The 16,859-nt window shown below is 38.2% G+C and overlaps 1 protein-coding gene across 2 annotated transcripts in view; it reads right to left on the bottom strand.

The window, feature by feature from the left end:
* LOC150076557 (calcium-transporting ATPase sarcoplasmic/endoplasmic reticulum type-like) overlaps window positions 1-16,859 on the bottom strand; it is a 346,227-nt gene that overhangs the window by 160,727 nt on the left and 168,641 nt on the right. The window lies entirely within an intron of this gene.

Raw genomic sequence — 16,859 nt, 5'->3', positions numbered from 1 at the left:
CTAGAAAAATTCCTGTATATCATTGACAAAACACCATGAGCTACCCTTGCAGCTCATCTGCACTGCTCAGAGAACTTCATATCTGCCTGCAAATTTACCCCCAGATCCTTTTCGTGCTCTACCACTGTCAGTACTACACTGACAGTGGTAGAGAACTTTGCCCTGATGTTGCTGTTTCCCATATGCAGTACTTTTCATTTGTCAATGTTAAACTTCATTTGCCACCTCTCAGTCCATCTGCTCAACCTTTCCAGATCCTGTAGCAGCAGCATAGTGTCAGTAGTGTCCTTAACAACCCTGCCAAACTTTGTATTGTCTGCAAACTTGGACATTAAGCTTGATATATCATCATCAATATTATTTATGAATACAGAAAACAACAATGGACCCAAACCTGAACCCTGAGGGACTCCATTAATAACATTAGTCCATGATGAGCAGTGTCCATTGATTACCACACACTGTCTGCTCCCCCTCAACCACCCCTGTATCCATAGCAGCAATTTGCCTCCAATACCACACTGCTTCAATTTGTGCAGCAGTCTTCCATGTGCAACAGTATCAAAAGCCTTTCTAAGATCCAAGTATATAATATCAAAGTTATTAACTGCATCCAGTTCTTTTGTGACTGCATCATAGTATCCAATCAAATTGGTCAGGCAAGACTATAACTGGTCCGAGCTATAACTGAAGCTATAGCTCGGACCAGTGCCTCCATTAATTTTCCTGGAACAGAAGTTAAACTCACAGGTCTATAATTACTTGTATCAGTCTTTCATGCTCCTTTAGAATTGGGGGTCACATTTGCACATCTCACATTTCAGATGTGCAAATGGCTGAGTGGTCATGAGTGGGAGTGCAGTAGCACATGCTCTTTGAGTAGACCAGGGTTCAAGCCCCTGACTGCTGAATACAGTCAATCTGCCAACTCGCACTGGACCAGCGTGGCAGATTATGGTCCATTTCCCTCAGCACAAATTGCTGAGGAGGCTTCCATCCTGCAGTGGGTTGATAATGGTTGCATTTTACTTTTACTTTTGCACATCTCCAGTCTATGGGTACCTCCCATGAGTCCAAGGAGGCTCTCATAATTATGGCTAAGGATTTGCTTACTTCCTTTGCTGCCTCCTTTTATATAACTGGATAGATCCCATCCACCCGAGGTGCCTTTCTTGTGGTTATTTTCAATAATTTCTCCTCCACTTTACTCTCAGTTATTACAAGATTATCTAGCGTACTGCCAGAGTTGAATACACCTCTGGCATTCCCCTCACTGAATAACTCCTCATGTGTGAATGTCGATGCAAAATATTCATTTAGTTTGTTAGCTACCTGAGCAGGATCATCAACAGTTGAACCATCAATATCAAGTGGACCAATCTGATTCATCCCCTTCCTTCTAGATTTACATAAGTAAAGAACTCTTTGCTGTTTTCCTTTGCATCCTTTGCCAAAGATTTCTCATAATCTGCCTTCGCCTGCCTAACCTCGTTTGTAACTTGGTTAGAGATCAACTTATATCTATCAACATTCAGAAATCATAGTCTTCTGTGTCACATGTTAATTTATATGTATCCCATGCATTTTTCTTCTCTGCCATGTCTCATTAGTTCATCTGACATCCATTTAGGCCTAAATCCTTGAACGATATTTCTTAGTTGGTATGTAAAGCCTAGTAGCTTCCAAGATAAGTTCTCTGAATGCTTCCCATTTTGAATTTGCTGGTAGTAACATCATTAGTTCGTCCCACTGTATAGAATTTAAATACTGTTTCAAACCCTCATAGTCGCCTTTACAAAAGCAAAAACCCTTCCCTTTACTCCTGATGGTAGTTACCGCTTTGAGTAAATCCCACTTCAGCACACTGTATTCACTGCCACCTAGTGGTTCCTTTATCTGCAGATTCTTAATGCATGAAGAATCACTACTGATAACGAAATCAATTACTCCCTCTAGTTGCTACCCGAACATGCTGATGTAGAAAACAATCATCCAATAAATCCACAAAAGCCTTGCTAGTGTGTGAGTGACCAGCCCACAAATTCCAGTCAATATCTGGGATATTAAAATCCCCCATTATAAGACTCTCTGATGTACTGGCCCACTCTATTTCCCTGTACAGTTTCTTATTATATTCATCAGAATCATTAGGCCTATAGCCCACTCCTACTCTAGCACACTCCTACTCTCAATTTTGATCTCCCAATGCTTATGTCACACCAAACTGACTCAACACTGCACTGTCCAGTGATGTCAACTGGTTTCACTTCCTTAGATTTTATGTGTTTCTTAACTAATAGCATAACCCCTCCTCCCTTCCTATCTTGTTTATCCTTTCTGTACACATTGTACTCCCCAAATTCCAGTTCTGCATACCTTATATCTGTGTGACACCATGTCTCTGATATCCCAACAATATCTGCCTTTGATGTTTTGAGCAATACCTCAAATTCATCAAATTTATTTACCAAACTCCTAGCATTGGTGTACACGCAAGTATACATGCACCTGTTCCTATTCTTAGCTACCCTAACACAACCCATGTGTTTACTTATACCGCAATGACTCCCAGCAGTCTCTGAAATATCCTGCATCTTGTTTTCCAGCTTCTGCTCATTCCAATAGAAGCAGTGCAAGAATCACTTTCACCTCTGACAGTGGCTACTGTTAATCTATTAATCCTTGTATTCTCCCCCCCCCCAAGCTAGCAGTTTTCCGACCCACCTAACACTGCCTCTATAGCATCAGCAAACATTCTTGCACCCTTTCTATTTAAGTGTATCCCATCCCTGTAGAAGCAGTCTCTCCTGTTAACAAGTACAGACCAGGCTTGAAAAAATTCTACCCCTTCAGCCTTGCACAATCTTTCCAGGGCCGAATTGACTGACAAGGCTCTCATCATATACTCCCTCCTATTGTGTCTGGGCAGAATTGCAGACACTTTTAAATTCAACCCTAATTCACGGCTTTTTTCAACAGTGACCGGTACTTGTTAAGTAATTCTGCCAGTCTCCTACTCTTAATATCATTAGTGCCAACGTGTACAACTATATCACCTATACACATATTCAGTCAGACCTCTATGTAACAAAATCAAAAGTTCATTTGAAAAAATTTGTTAAACAGAAATTTCATTATAAATAAATACAACTTTTTCAACAATGAAAAATGGTATGTATTGTAATTCAACATTCAGAAATATAGTAAAAAATGAGAAATAAATCAGAAATAAGTGGGAATGAGTAAATTTTGTATAAAAGTTTAATAGAATTAATTTATTAATACATACATATTAAGAAATGACTACTTACATGAAGTGCACAATATATTAATACACTTTTAAGAATTATTCCATAAAATATTCGGTTATTTTTTGTTGTATCCTGGATTTTACTGTACATCGTTCATAATAATGTTGACTTGTTTAAACACTCAAATATATTTTCTGGCACATTTTCTTCACGCTGAAGGCCTCGATGCAAGATTTCAAATGTTGCCAACATTTCATGTTTAGAAGGTTTAATATTGACCTCATTTTCATCCAACTCATTGTCGATATTGTTATTAGTTCTTTGAATATTCTCCAAAATGTTGGAGTCACTCGAATGTTCAACTACTATGACATCATTATCAACTCTTAAAAATTCATCAAGAACAGAATTCTCCAATGATCAAACCTCACTTGGAATTCTTCCCAGGATTGCTCAATATCTTGTAGTAGTTCATTCCTATCATTGCTAATTGCATTTTAGAAAAACTTGCTTTTATGAAACAATTCTTAATTGTTGTTTCTGTCACACCTTATTCCACACTTTCACCAACTTTGATATGCACATCCATAAAATCAAAAACAGAATCTATAGGTTGGTTAGTTAGTTTCTATCCTTGGTATAATTTTTTTCAGTAATGCACTTTTGGTAATGCATTTTCAAATTCTTTATAATGCCTTGGTCCATTGGCGACAGTTTAATGAGGTATTCGGGGTGAAGAAAACAAGCCTCACACTTGTAAGTTTCAAAATTACCAGGTGGAGCAGGGCAGTTGTCGACAATCAATGCAATTTTTCTGTTTTTCTTTCGTCATCTTTCTATCGAAATTTAAAATCCACCGTTCAAAAATTTCATTTGTCATCCAAGATTTTTTGTTGGAGTTCAATTCTAATGACTTAAAATAACTTTTTCAAGTAAGTCATGGCAGTTTTTAAATTTGCCCAGCCAACCAGAACTGGCTTGGAATGTTTTATGTCCCAGAAAAGATGCATACTTCACAGTCTTTTCTTTTATTAATGGCCCCGACATCAGCATGTTTTGGTCTCAAATCAATTTCCACCCAATTAAAAATGTCTTCATCTATATCTTTATACAGGTATAATTTCACACACCTCTGACTGGGTCCCGTTTCCTCAAACAGTTTGAGAATCGAAACACGGTTTTTCAGAATGGTTAGCACACTGCTGGCAGGGATACCAAATTTTAAAGTTATTTCTTTTATTTTAATGTCCAAATCCACTATTAATGCCCGATCTACACTATTAAGCACTTCCACTTTTTCCACTACACTCAAGGACATTGTAAGGTTACTTACACAGCAGCTAAAACAAACTGATTTAGGGCCATTTGTACCTACCAAGTAAACAGAGACAGTGAAATTTAGTGAAAGTGTGGGCGACTTATTTCTGCAAAACCACAAATGAATTTCAGGAATAAAGGAAAATCACTCTCTCCTAATTCTCTAATAGGATGCTTACAGGTGAAAACAGGTTGACCAGAGCCAACGTCTGTGTTGGGAATATGCCTTAATCTTTGCCAATGATAGCAGTTTGACTAGATAGCAGTTGACCAGCGCTACTTCTCAGTTATATAGGTTTTACGGGCACGGTTAAATTGTGGAATGTTTTAGCTCATAATTTGCACTCTTAATTCATGCTTTCTACAGCATCAGCTCTACTGCCTAAAGGCCAGAGGTGCAAACAATGCGTACCCAGGTCTCTCGAAATCAGTTCATTATATGGAAAGTATTTTCAATGTAATAGGAAATCAAAAAAAATTTGCTAAACAGAAAAATTCGCTATACGGAAGTTAGTTAAAGAGAGGTCCAACTGTGTGTGTGTGTTTTTGGTAGTTGTTGGAGCATCGACTTCTGTGGCCATAACGCACCTCCCAAGGTTTTTGCAGTACTTTGATCCAAGCCAGAGGCGGGATTCGAACCCGTGACCTTTGGGTTGCCAAGCGGGCACTTTACCCAACAGGGTAGCCCGGTTGGCGTATGTGTGTGTGTGTAAAATTGATAAAAATAAGATGTAACGAAATTACTGAAAATATAGCAAACAAGAAAGGTATAAAAAATTATAAAAATTAAAAATATTAAACTGGGTTATGGGTTTACTGGGTTTGATTTAAACAACATGTTTGCAGTCTGACTTCATTTACTTTCAGGTCTGTACATAATGTATAGTTTTATATCCCCAAAACTCTGTCATGTCTTATGGTATAGAAAGCTTGTGCCCACGGATTGTCTACTTACGGGAGTATTATTTTTTTTTATGCCCCATTTTGTCCTCATTATTTTTATTTTATTAACATTACCAATACTGACTTATAACACATGAGGCATTTGTCCAGTCATCGGTCCAAGGACCGACTGTGGTATGGGTTTGCAACCCCGAACAGCCCAAACACTACTTTATTTACCTCACTTCCAATAACTTTCTGCTATCCTTAATTACTACTTCTTATTTCTCATTCATGATTAGGCTGGCTGAAAGCAATATCAAGATGCTATTCCTCTACTATCAGTAATTCCTCTACTATTAGTAAGGATCCTTACTAAAAGGTCGGGCAGTTATGCTCCCGGTAAATCCCAAGTATCTGTATAATATGCTGTTTCTATGCTTTTGCTTTCGGCTTTCTAATTCTAAAAATTTTTATACCTCAAAATCTATTAGAGCAATTCGAGGGAGACTGAGGTCTATTGATCCTTATTCCTCTTCGCCTTAATTTTGGCAAAAGCCTTTCCTTTTCACTACATAAATAAATTGCACTAATTAATAGTTGGTACTCTTTTATTATTCTTGATTCACTTCCATTATTTTTTATTATTAATTTTCACTGCTATCTGTTGGGCTAGCGGTTATTCTGTCAGTTTTCTGCTAAATTTAATGTATATTAAAGTAATTAAACTAAATTGATAGTATATTCTCAGTATATTTGAACCTAGATAAACTGGCAAATGGCAAACAGAAACAGATAGCCTCAGCTAATTATTGATGGGATATATTGAGTGGAGCTAATCCTAGTTAACGTTCCATTCAATGTATCCAAATACCAATAATTAGCTACATCATCATTTTAATTTTACTATTTTATTATAATCTGTGTTTATTTATAGGGTACAACAATTAAGTCCAACTTAGGTTATCTAAAAACTATACCCATATGATGCCCTTTGGCATCATATGGGTATAGTTTTCACCCCAAATACTTATATTCTAAATTCTTATTAAATTTCTCCAGTTATATGCAATTTCTCCAATTTATCCAGTTGGTATTAAGTTTTAAAAAATAAAAAAACACACACACACACACACCCCTATTGTCTTCACCTTGTCCATCTGTCTCAGTGCATGTGACAATTCAACTCACAGTGGAATGATTTTCACAAAATTTTATATTTTGACCTTTTAAAAATATTTGTAAAGCCATTTCAAATTTCATTAAAATCAAACAAATACAAATCCAGCAATTATTATTTCTTTTTTCCATGCAGTTTTATGGAAAATATAAATTCATAAATTAAATGTAGTGTGCACGCTTCACAAGTTTTGTTGTGTCCATGCATGTTTCATATGTATTTTTGTGTAAGACTCGTGAAAATGTGTCACTTGTGAAAAGACATACATAAAAAAAAGGAAAGAAAAAAAAGAAGCGTATACGGGAGGGAGTAATAAATATTTTAGTTGTAATAAAGGGAATGGCTAGGTTTATAGATTGTGAAATTATAGAGTTTTATGTTGTTGTTGTTGTTGTTGTTTTGGTTTTTAGGAGCATTAGCAACTAAGGCCATATTGCTCCGGAATATGCGGTGGTCATTCCTTGACCTTTCCGCATCCTCCATATTTGGTGGTGACGGGCTCGAACCCCGGTCTAATCAAGAAGCGTGTGGTACGCACTGCTGCTCCTTCCCACCTGGCTACGGAGGCGCCCATAGAGTTTTATTAAGCATTCTATAAAGTTATAATCATAGTAATTAATTAATAAGGAGATAACTATATTTAATTTTCACTTCTATAAAAAAATCAAACATGCCTAAAATATAACACACTGCATACATTAATTAACTTATTTTTTACTGATAACTCCTTGCTACAGTCATTCCTGATGAATATTTCCAATATAAATTTTATGAAATATGTTCATTAAATAATAGCACTTTAAAGTAAACTAATTCATCTGACTTTTTTTTTTTATTTTATATATATATATATATATATATATATATATATATATATATAAATGGTATTTAAAATACCATTGTGCAAAGTATAGGACAATGTTGAGAAAAGTTGCAAGTTAGGGTTAAATTTGAAAGTGTCTTAAAATTTTGCCTGGTCACAACAGGAGGGAGTACATTATGAGAGTCTTGTGGATATGAAAATCAATTCTGTTCTGGAGAGAATGTGCAAGGCTCGTGGAATAGAATTTTTTTTCTCAGTGTAGTGTGTGCTCATTAACAGGAGAGACTGCTTCTATGGGGAGGGGATAAACTTAAACAGACAGGGTGCAATGATATTTGCTGATACTATCGAGGCAGTGTTAGGTAGCTTGGAAAACTGTTAGTCTGGGAGGGAAAACATAGACTAATAAATTAATATTAGCTGCAGGCAGAAGTGAAAGTGATTCTTGCACTATTTCAATTACAATATGCAGCAGCCTGAAAAGCAAGGTACCGAGAATTTCAAAGCCTGCTGTGGATCATCATGGGAAAAGGAAATACATGGGTTGCTGTGTTAGGGTAACAGAGAAAGAAAATGTAGGTATACTTGCATCTACACCAATGCTAGGAGAACATAAATAAATTTGATGAGCTGGTAAAGTCATCAAATACAGACATTGTGGGGATATCAGAGAAGTAGTGTCACTTATATATAAGGAATTAAGAATTAGAATATGGGAAGTACAATGGATACAGACAGAGCAGTCAGGACAGGAGGAGAGAAGACACAATCTCTTACTTAAGAAGCAAAAAATCTATAAGGATCAAATTGACATGTGTAATCAGTGTAATGTTGAATCAATTTGGTGTGACATATGCAGTGGGAAACAAAAATGAGAGTAAAAGTGTGTTATAGGTCGAATGACTGTGATGAGTACAACAAATAATTGAACAAAGAAATATAATAGGCCAGTAAACTTGGGGGTTGTTCACTCACACACTAGCAAGACTTTTGTGGATGAGTGTTTTCTACAAGTAGCATGTTAGAGAGGCAACGAGAGCACTAATCTTGTATTGCTCTCTCTCTCTCTCTCTCTCTCTCTCTCTCTCTCTCTCTCTCTCTCTCTCTCTCTCTCTCTCTCTCTCTCTCTCTCTCTCTCTCTCTCTCTCTCTCTCTCTCTCTCTCTCTCTCTCTCTCAATGTATCCAAATTCATAAAGGGGATCAAAGGGTGAATGAGTAATTACAGACCTGTTAGCTTAACTTCTGTTCCAGGAAAAAATGGAATCACTAATTAAAGAAATAATGCAGGACCAGCTAGAGAGGAGTACAGTTATAGTTCGGTCACAATATGGGTTTAAAGGGGAGATCTTGTCTGACCACTTTGAATGGATAATATGATGCAGTGACAAAGGAACTGGATGCCAAAAATAATTTTTGTATCATATATCTAGATTTCAGGAAAGCTTTTGATACTGTTGCACATAAAAAACTGCTGTACAAATTGGAGCAGTGTGGCATTAAGAAAAAGTTACTGCTATGGATAAAGGGATTGTTGAGTGGGAATTGACAGAATGTAGTGATCAGTGGACACTGCTGTACATGGACTAGTGTAGTAAGTCCATGTACAGCAGTCAATTCTAATCTCAATCATGTCCATTTCCACTTACAGTCTGCCAAATCCTGTGTACTTTTTCTAACAGAATCTCACTTATCGGATTATTCAACTACTGCTCATCTCAGTTGCCCAAATTATTCGCTATATGATTCCTTTTGCCTCAAAGGTGGTACACTTGTGCATATGTCTGTTCCGGTATTCCCTGTCAGAGACTTGGCAATTTGGAATCTCCTTTTTTCGATCTTCTCTGGCTTAAAATCTCTCTACCTCATCATGTCAAATTCATCTGTTGTCTCTACCATTCTCCCAACTCCACTAATCCCTTGGAGCTTTGACTTCCTCTCTTTGCAACTTGACTTTCTCCAGTCCAACTTTCCTAACAGTGAGGTAATTTTCCTTGTCTGATACAGACAAGGAAAATTACTGTCCATTAAAATCACCAAATGCATGGGATGCATTTGGTGATTTTAATGTTCACAATTCCAGCTGGCTTCCATTTTCTAGTCACATCGACCCAGCTGGTCGAGATGCTGAGACTTTTGCAATTACTAATGACCTTGCACAGATTGTTCCTTTACCTACAAGAATACTGCACAATCCTTCTAAGTACACGTTCAAAGTGAGTGGTCCTTTAGGCACCTCAGATCACAACTTGGTGATTGTCTCTTCCCCAATGGAGCCTTTATCTCATGTTTATTCCCAACCTCATGTTGTTTACAAGAATTCAAAATGGGATGACCTGGGAGATTTCTTTTCTTCTTTTCCTTGGTCGGATTACTGTTTCAAAACTTCTGATGTCAATGTTTGCTTCTCAAAGGCATAAATGTCTTCTAAACAAGCTTCCATCTTATGGTTTGCCAACTGTTTTTTGTAATAGGTTATCCAGTTTTCTCTCCGATCACTCACTGAGGATAATGGTAGATGGTTCTCTGTCTTCTAACTTCTTCACTAATGCTGGTGTTCCCCAATGTTCAGTTCTTTCCCCTCACTCTTTCCTCTTGTATATTAATGACCTTCTTCCATTGACTGGAAATTCTATCCATAGTTTTGCCGATGATAGCACATTGCATTCCACTTTCCATTTTGAGAAACCTTGCCCTGCTCAATCAGCTTCAACTTCTCGAATATCTGCTATCAATTCCTTAAATGCCGATCTCCAGGTAATTCTCCAGTGGGGCAAAGACAATTTAGTTGATTTCAATCCTTCTAAAACTCAGTCTTGTCTTATATCTCGCAAAAAGGATTCTTTTGCTCCTATGCTTATCTTTGGTGACACTCCGATTTCTAGGCAAAATGATATATCTCTTTTGGGGATTACCCCGATTTCTAATCTCTCTTGGCACAAGCACTTTACAAATATTGCTTCCTCTGCATCTAAAAAACTTGGTTTTCTCTTTCGCTCTCGGCATTACTTTTCTTCGAAACAGCTGTTCACTCTGTACAAACACAAATCACCCTACCATGGAATATTGTTCCCACATCTGGGGCAGTGCCCTCAAAACTTCTCTCGGATTTCTAGATTCCATTCAAAAGAGGGCAGTTAGGTTAATTAATGATTTTTTCTAACAGTCTCTGCACTCACTGTCTCAGACATATTGTTTCTGCTGCATGCCTTTTCTACAGATACTTCCATGGGCACTGTTCTTCTGAATTGGCTTCTATAACTCCCACTCTCTCTTTCAAAACAGTCAGAACACGTGCTGCCACCAGCCAACATCCATTTACTGTCCAACTTCAAACTCACAGAACCAACTTTTCATCTTCCTCCTTTATTCATTCAACTGCTGTTTTCTGGAACAACCTTCCTTCATACGTATTTCCTGAAAATTACAGTCTACAGAAGTTCTTCAAGTCTAATGTCAACAAATATTTTCTTTCATCTTCTCAACCACCAACCCAAGCATGGTACTAAGTACTATAGGTTCTAATACCTCTCGTGTTTGGGGTTTTCATAAATAAAAAAAAAAAAAAAGTGGATTCCTACAGGGTTCAGTGCTGGGCCCATTGTTGTTTTCTGTATTTAACATGTTTACTGCTGACTACGAGTTAATTCGTATTTGCCGATCTAGCGTTGGATGCCACATACGAGTTAACTCAGACTGATATGACTTGTCTTTGAGGCGCAGTTATGAGTATATTTTTAGCAAATATGTGCAACTGATGGATAGTGGGCTTCTGGGATAAGAATGAAAAATCAACCACGGCGTCGGAAAATAGAATTTATTCACAAAAAAAAAATATTTTATTCACAGAAAGAGCTAGCTTCTCTCGGCACACTAGAGAATAATAGCATGTTCCGCGGCGTTTGATATTTCTTGTATATACTCGATACGGCTTAGTCGGGTGTGGTTTTTTTTCAGTTGGTGGTATAGCCAACTGAAATTCTAAATAATGAATTTTACATTCAGACCTAATCTTCTTTGGAACATTTAGAATATTTTCTCCAATCAAAGATTCAATGTAACTTTTCCGTCAAGTTACGGATTCTGCCTTTCCGTCAAGTTACGGGTCTGAAATTCAGAGAAATCCATAACTTGACAGAAAAGGATGTGTACATTATGCACACATATTTCAATAATATGTAAATGCAATATTTTTCGACGGTTTTTCTAAGCCCTGAATAATGCGAGAGCATTTAATCCGACTGATCTATGAACCAGAACTGTACGACTCGTCAAAAAGCTCTTCAAATTCCGAGTCACTCGTATTAGCATAGAGCTCAAGCTCTTCTTCAGTCAGTGGTCTCTTCTTATCCATGTTTTAGGTTTTTTTTTTGTTTTTTTTTTTTTGTAAAAAAAAAAACAAAAAAAAACGTGTTGCAATTTACAACACGTCTGATTTAATTGAGTTAACTTGTAGTTGGCTGCCGCGAAGAATTTTCTATTAAATACACCAACTACAAGATAATTCACGAGGCCTTTTTTTTTTACAACAATAAGCTTTTTTTTACGAATTTTGGTGATGAATATATATTATTATTTGGGGTTTGAATAATTTAACATGCCTAACCCAAATTGGCGTCGGAGACCAGTTTACCCAAATAAGCCTTGGCAGTCAACGTGTTAATTAGCATTAGCATTAGTAGAGGCATTTGATGCAAGAAAGCAAGCTTAAGCAGCATCAGCCAAAAAAAAAAAATAAAGTAAAATAATTAAATAAAAAATAACCACTTCCACTTCACCCCTCTGTTCGTTCGAAATACCTGTCCAGCTGAGCCTTAAACTTATTTAGGCTATCAACTTCCACGACAAGGGATGGAAGTCTGTTCCACCTACCAACAACCCGCTGGCTAAAGGCAAATTTCTGCACATCTATCCTACATCTGTCTTTCCTCAATTTGAATTTATGCCCTCTCGACTGATTATTTGGAGCAAGAGGAAGAATCCCATCAGCATTGAGCATGCTCAAACCATTCAAAGCTTTATACACCTCTATCAGATCACCTCGCTGGTACCTAGTCTCCAGACACTGTAATTTGCAAAACTTAAGCCTTTCTTCATAAGAGCACCCCTTTGTTCCATTCACTAATCTTGTTGCCCTTCTCTGTACTCGTTCCAGCAGCTCTACATCCTTCTTGAAATGAGGCCTCCAGGCCTGTATACAGTACTCTAGGTGTGGCCTCACCATTGCCTTATACAAGGGAATAATCACCTCCTTATCCCTGCTTGAAAAATTCCTATATATCATTAACAATACACCATGAGCTACTCTTGCAGCCCGTCTGCACTGCTCAGAGAACTTCATATCTGCCTGCACAACCACCCCCGTCTGCACTGCTCAGAGAACTTCATATCTGCCTGCACAACCACCCCCGTCTGCACTGCTCAGAGAACTTCATATCTGCCTGCACAACCACCCCCAGGTCCCTTTCATTCTCTACCACTGTCAGTGTAGTACCACAGAGTTGATACGTTGCTCTGGGGTTGCTGTTTCCCACATGTAGTACTTTACATTTGTCAATGTTAAACTTCATTTGCCACCTCTCAGCCCATCGGCTAACCTTTCCAGATCCTGTTGCAGCAGCACAGTGTCAGTATTGTCCTTGAGAACCCTTCCAACCTTCGTATCGTCTGCAAACTTGGACATTAAGCTTGATATACCATCATCAATATCATTTATAAATACAGAAAACAATAAAGGACCCAATACTGAACCCTGAGGGACTCCACTAATAACATTAGTCCATGATGAGCAGTGTCCATTGATTACCACTCTGTCTTCTCCCCCCTCAACCACCCCTTTATCCATAGCAGCAATTTGTCTCCAATGCCACACTGCTCCAATCTGTGCAGCAGTCTTCCATGTGCAACAGTATCAAAATCCTTTCTAAGATCCAAGTATATAATATCAAAGTTATTCCTTGCATCCAGTTCTTTTGTGACTGCATCATAGTATCCAATCAAATTGGTCAGGCAAGACCTGCCCTTAACAAAACCATGCTGTGTCCGAGCTATAACTGAAGTCTTTTCTAGATAATCCTGCAGTGCTTCTTTAACCAGTGCCTCCATTAATTTTCCAGGATCAGAAGTTAAACTCACAGGTCAATAATTACTTATGTCAGCCTTTGATCCTCCCTTGTGAATTGGGGTCACATTTGCCCATCTCCAGTTCATGGGTACCTCCCCTGAGTCCAAGGAAGCTCTCATAATTATGGCTAAGGGTTTGCTTACTTCTTTTGCTGCCTCCTTTGGATAGATCTCATCTCAACTGGATAGATCCCATCCACCCCAGGTGCCTTTCTTGTGTTTATCTTCAACAATTTCTCCTCCACTTTACTCTCAGTTATTACAAGATTCTCTAGCTTACTGCTAGAGTTGACTACACCTCTGGCATTCCCCTTGCTGAATAACTCCTCATGTGTGAATGTCGATGCAAAATATTCATTTAGTTTGTTAGCTACTTGAGCAGGGTCATCAACAGTTGACCCATCGTTATCAAGTGGACCAATCTGATTCATCCCCTTCCTTCTAGAGTTCAAATAAGTAAAGAACTCTTTGCTGTTTTTCTTCGCATCCCTTGCCAAGAATCTCTCGTAATCTGCCTTCGCCTGCCTAACCTCCTTTGTAACTTGGTTACAGATCAACTTGTATCTATCATAGGCTTCTGTGTCACGTGTTAATTTGTATGTATCCCATGCATTTTTCTTCTCTGCCATATGCCTCATTAGTTCATCTGACATCCATTTAGGCCTAAACCTTGAACAAAATTTCTTAGTTGGTGTAGTAGCTTCCAAGATAAATTCTTTGAATGCTTCCCATTTTGAATTTGCTGTTGTTAACATCATCAGTTGGTCCCACCGTACAGAATTTAAATACTGTTTCAAACCTCCACAGTCGCCTTTATGAAAGCAAAAACCCTTCCCTTTATCCCTGATGGTAGTTACCTCTTTGAGTAAATCCTGATGGTAGTTACCTCTTTGAGTAAATCCCACTTTAGCACACTGCGATTACTGCCACCTAGTGGTTCCTTTATCTGTAGATTCTTAATGCATGAAGAATCACTACTGATCATCAAATCAAGAGTATTACTCCCTCTAGTTGGCTCCCAAACATGCTGATGTAGAAAACAATCATCCAATAAATCCACAAAAGCCTTGCTAGTGTGTGAGTGACCAGCCCCCAAATTCCAGTCAATACCTGGGAAATTAAAATCCCCCATTATAAGACTCTCTGATTTACTGGCCCACTCTATATATCTGTACAGTTTCTTATTATACTAATCAGAGTCATTAGGCCTATAGCACACGCCTACTCTCAATTTTGATCTCCCAATGCTTATGTCACACCAAACTGACTCGACACTGCACTGTCCAGCGATGTCGACTGGCTTCACTTCCTTGGATTTTATGTGTTTCTTAACTAATAGCATAAACCCCTCCTCCCTTCCTATCCTTTCTGTAGACACTGTACTCCCCAAATTGCAGTTCTGCATTCCTTATATCTGTGTGACACCACGTCTCTGAAATCCCAACAATATCTGCCTTTGATGTTTTGAGCAATACCTCAAATTCATCAAATTTATTTACTAAACTCCTAGCATTGGTGTACACGCAAGTATACATGCACCTGCTCTTCCTCTTAGCCACCCTAACACAACCCATGTGTTAACTTGTATCCCCATGATTCCCAGCAGTCTCTGAAATATCCTGCATCTTATTTTCCAGGCTACTGCTCATTCCAATAGAAGCAGTGCAAGAATCAATTTCTCCTCTGCCAGTGGCTACTGTTAATCTATTAGTCCTTGTATCCACCCAATCTAGCAGTTTTCCGACCCACCTAACACTGCCTCAATAGCATCAGCAAACATTCTTGCACCCTTTCTTGCACCCTGCAGTCTCTCCAGTTAACAAGTACAGACCAGGCTGAAAAAAAATTCTACCCCTTGAGCCCTGCACAATCTTTCCAGGGCCGAATTGATCGACAGGGCTCTCATCATATACTCCCTCCTATCGTGTCTGGGCAGAATTGCAGACACTTTCAAATTCAACCCTAATTCACGGCTTTTTTTCATCAGTGACCTGTACTTGTTAAGTAATTCCGCCGGTCTCCTACTCTTAATATCATTAGTGCTAACGTGTACAACTATATCACCTTTTGTGCCCTTAAAAGATGATATCCGCTCTACGTCATCAACCTTTGCCCCTGGCAGACATACCCTGGTCCTGTTCCACCTATCCTTTTTACAAAGCATGTTTCCTGTTTCCCTGACAATAGAGTCACCAACAACTACTAGTTCCTTTGGGACCAGCACATTCTGCCTTGGGTGTTGCAGCTGTGTTGCGCGATGACCAAGTGCAAGCTCTGGCATTGGTGTGGGCAGCTGAGAGCTTGATGGGCTCCTCACTTGTAATCCTTCGAGGGCATCCACCCTATCCTTCAAGCTCTCATATAGGCCCATAACACGCTGAGTTGTCGCCTGATTTCCTTACACTTCTTGCATCTCGCACATACAAAGACATCCCCCATGGCAGTATCATGTCCCATACCTGACTGCTCCGCAAACATCAAGCAAATAGTGCATCTTAAAAGGCTGTGATTCAGAGGGAAACTGCCCCCCCTCAGTTCTTCCCTGAGCCACAGCATTCCCATTAGCTTGAGCCTTTTGCTTTGCTGCTCTGGTTTGAGTCATGATTTCGATTTACTTTCAATAAAATTTCAATTTCAGTACAAAATTAAATCCTAAACTTGTATCCCAACACAGTTATAACGCTATATTTATGTTTCAGTAACGAGTGTTATCTATGAAATCTACGAAATATTTATGTTTAAGTAACGAGTGTTATCTACGAAATCCCTTTATTTAACTTCCGTATCAAGTTATGTATTAATTATTTATTTTTACTAATTATTTATGTTATGTAACCTAAGTGGTTATATGTATAGTTAAAAGTACAATTTAATTGCCAATGAAGTTCGACAAGATTAATAGATTTTACTGATTAATTTTCGCGTAACAATGGCAGTTATTTACGAACGGTAAACACGTGGATTTGATACCCTTTCCGACACTAAGTAATACCTACAAAATCTCTATCTAAGTTACTTTAAACTTAAGTACCGTAAATAGGAATATAAAGCTACTCTAAAAAATAAGTTAATATGTCAATTTAAACTAATAAAGCAGAAAATAAATCAGAAAAAACTTCTCTGTTCCAAGAGCGGCAGAAAGGCACGTCCGCACCGGCAACTCTCGTCCTCAGACTTAATGATACTGATGAGAGTATATCAGGCTTAATACCTAAACTTGCAGATTATACAAAGGTTGGCAGGTTTAGTGACAGTAATCAGGGTAAGCTACTGCAACAAGATCTA

The sequence above is a fragment of the Mastigoproctus giganteus genome, chromosome 13 (assembly GCF_048544385.1).
Source record: "Mastigoproctus giganteus isolate SK-2022 chromosome 13, ASM4854438v1, whole genome shotgun sequence".
NCBI lineage: Eukaryota > Metazoa > Arthropoda > Arachnida > Uropygi > Thelyphonidae > Mastigoproctus > Mastigoproctus giganteus.
This window is presented reverse-complemented; position numbering and strand designations above follow the sequence as displayed.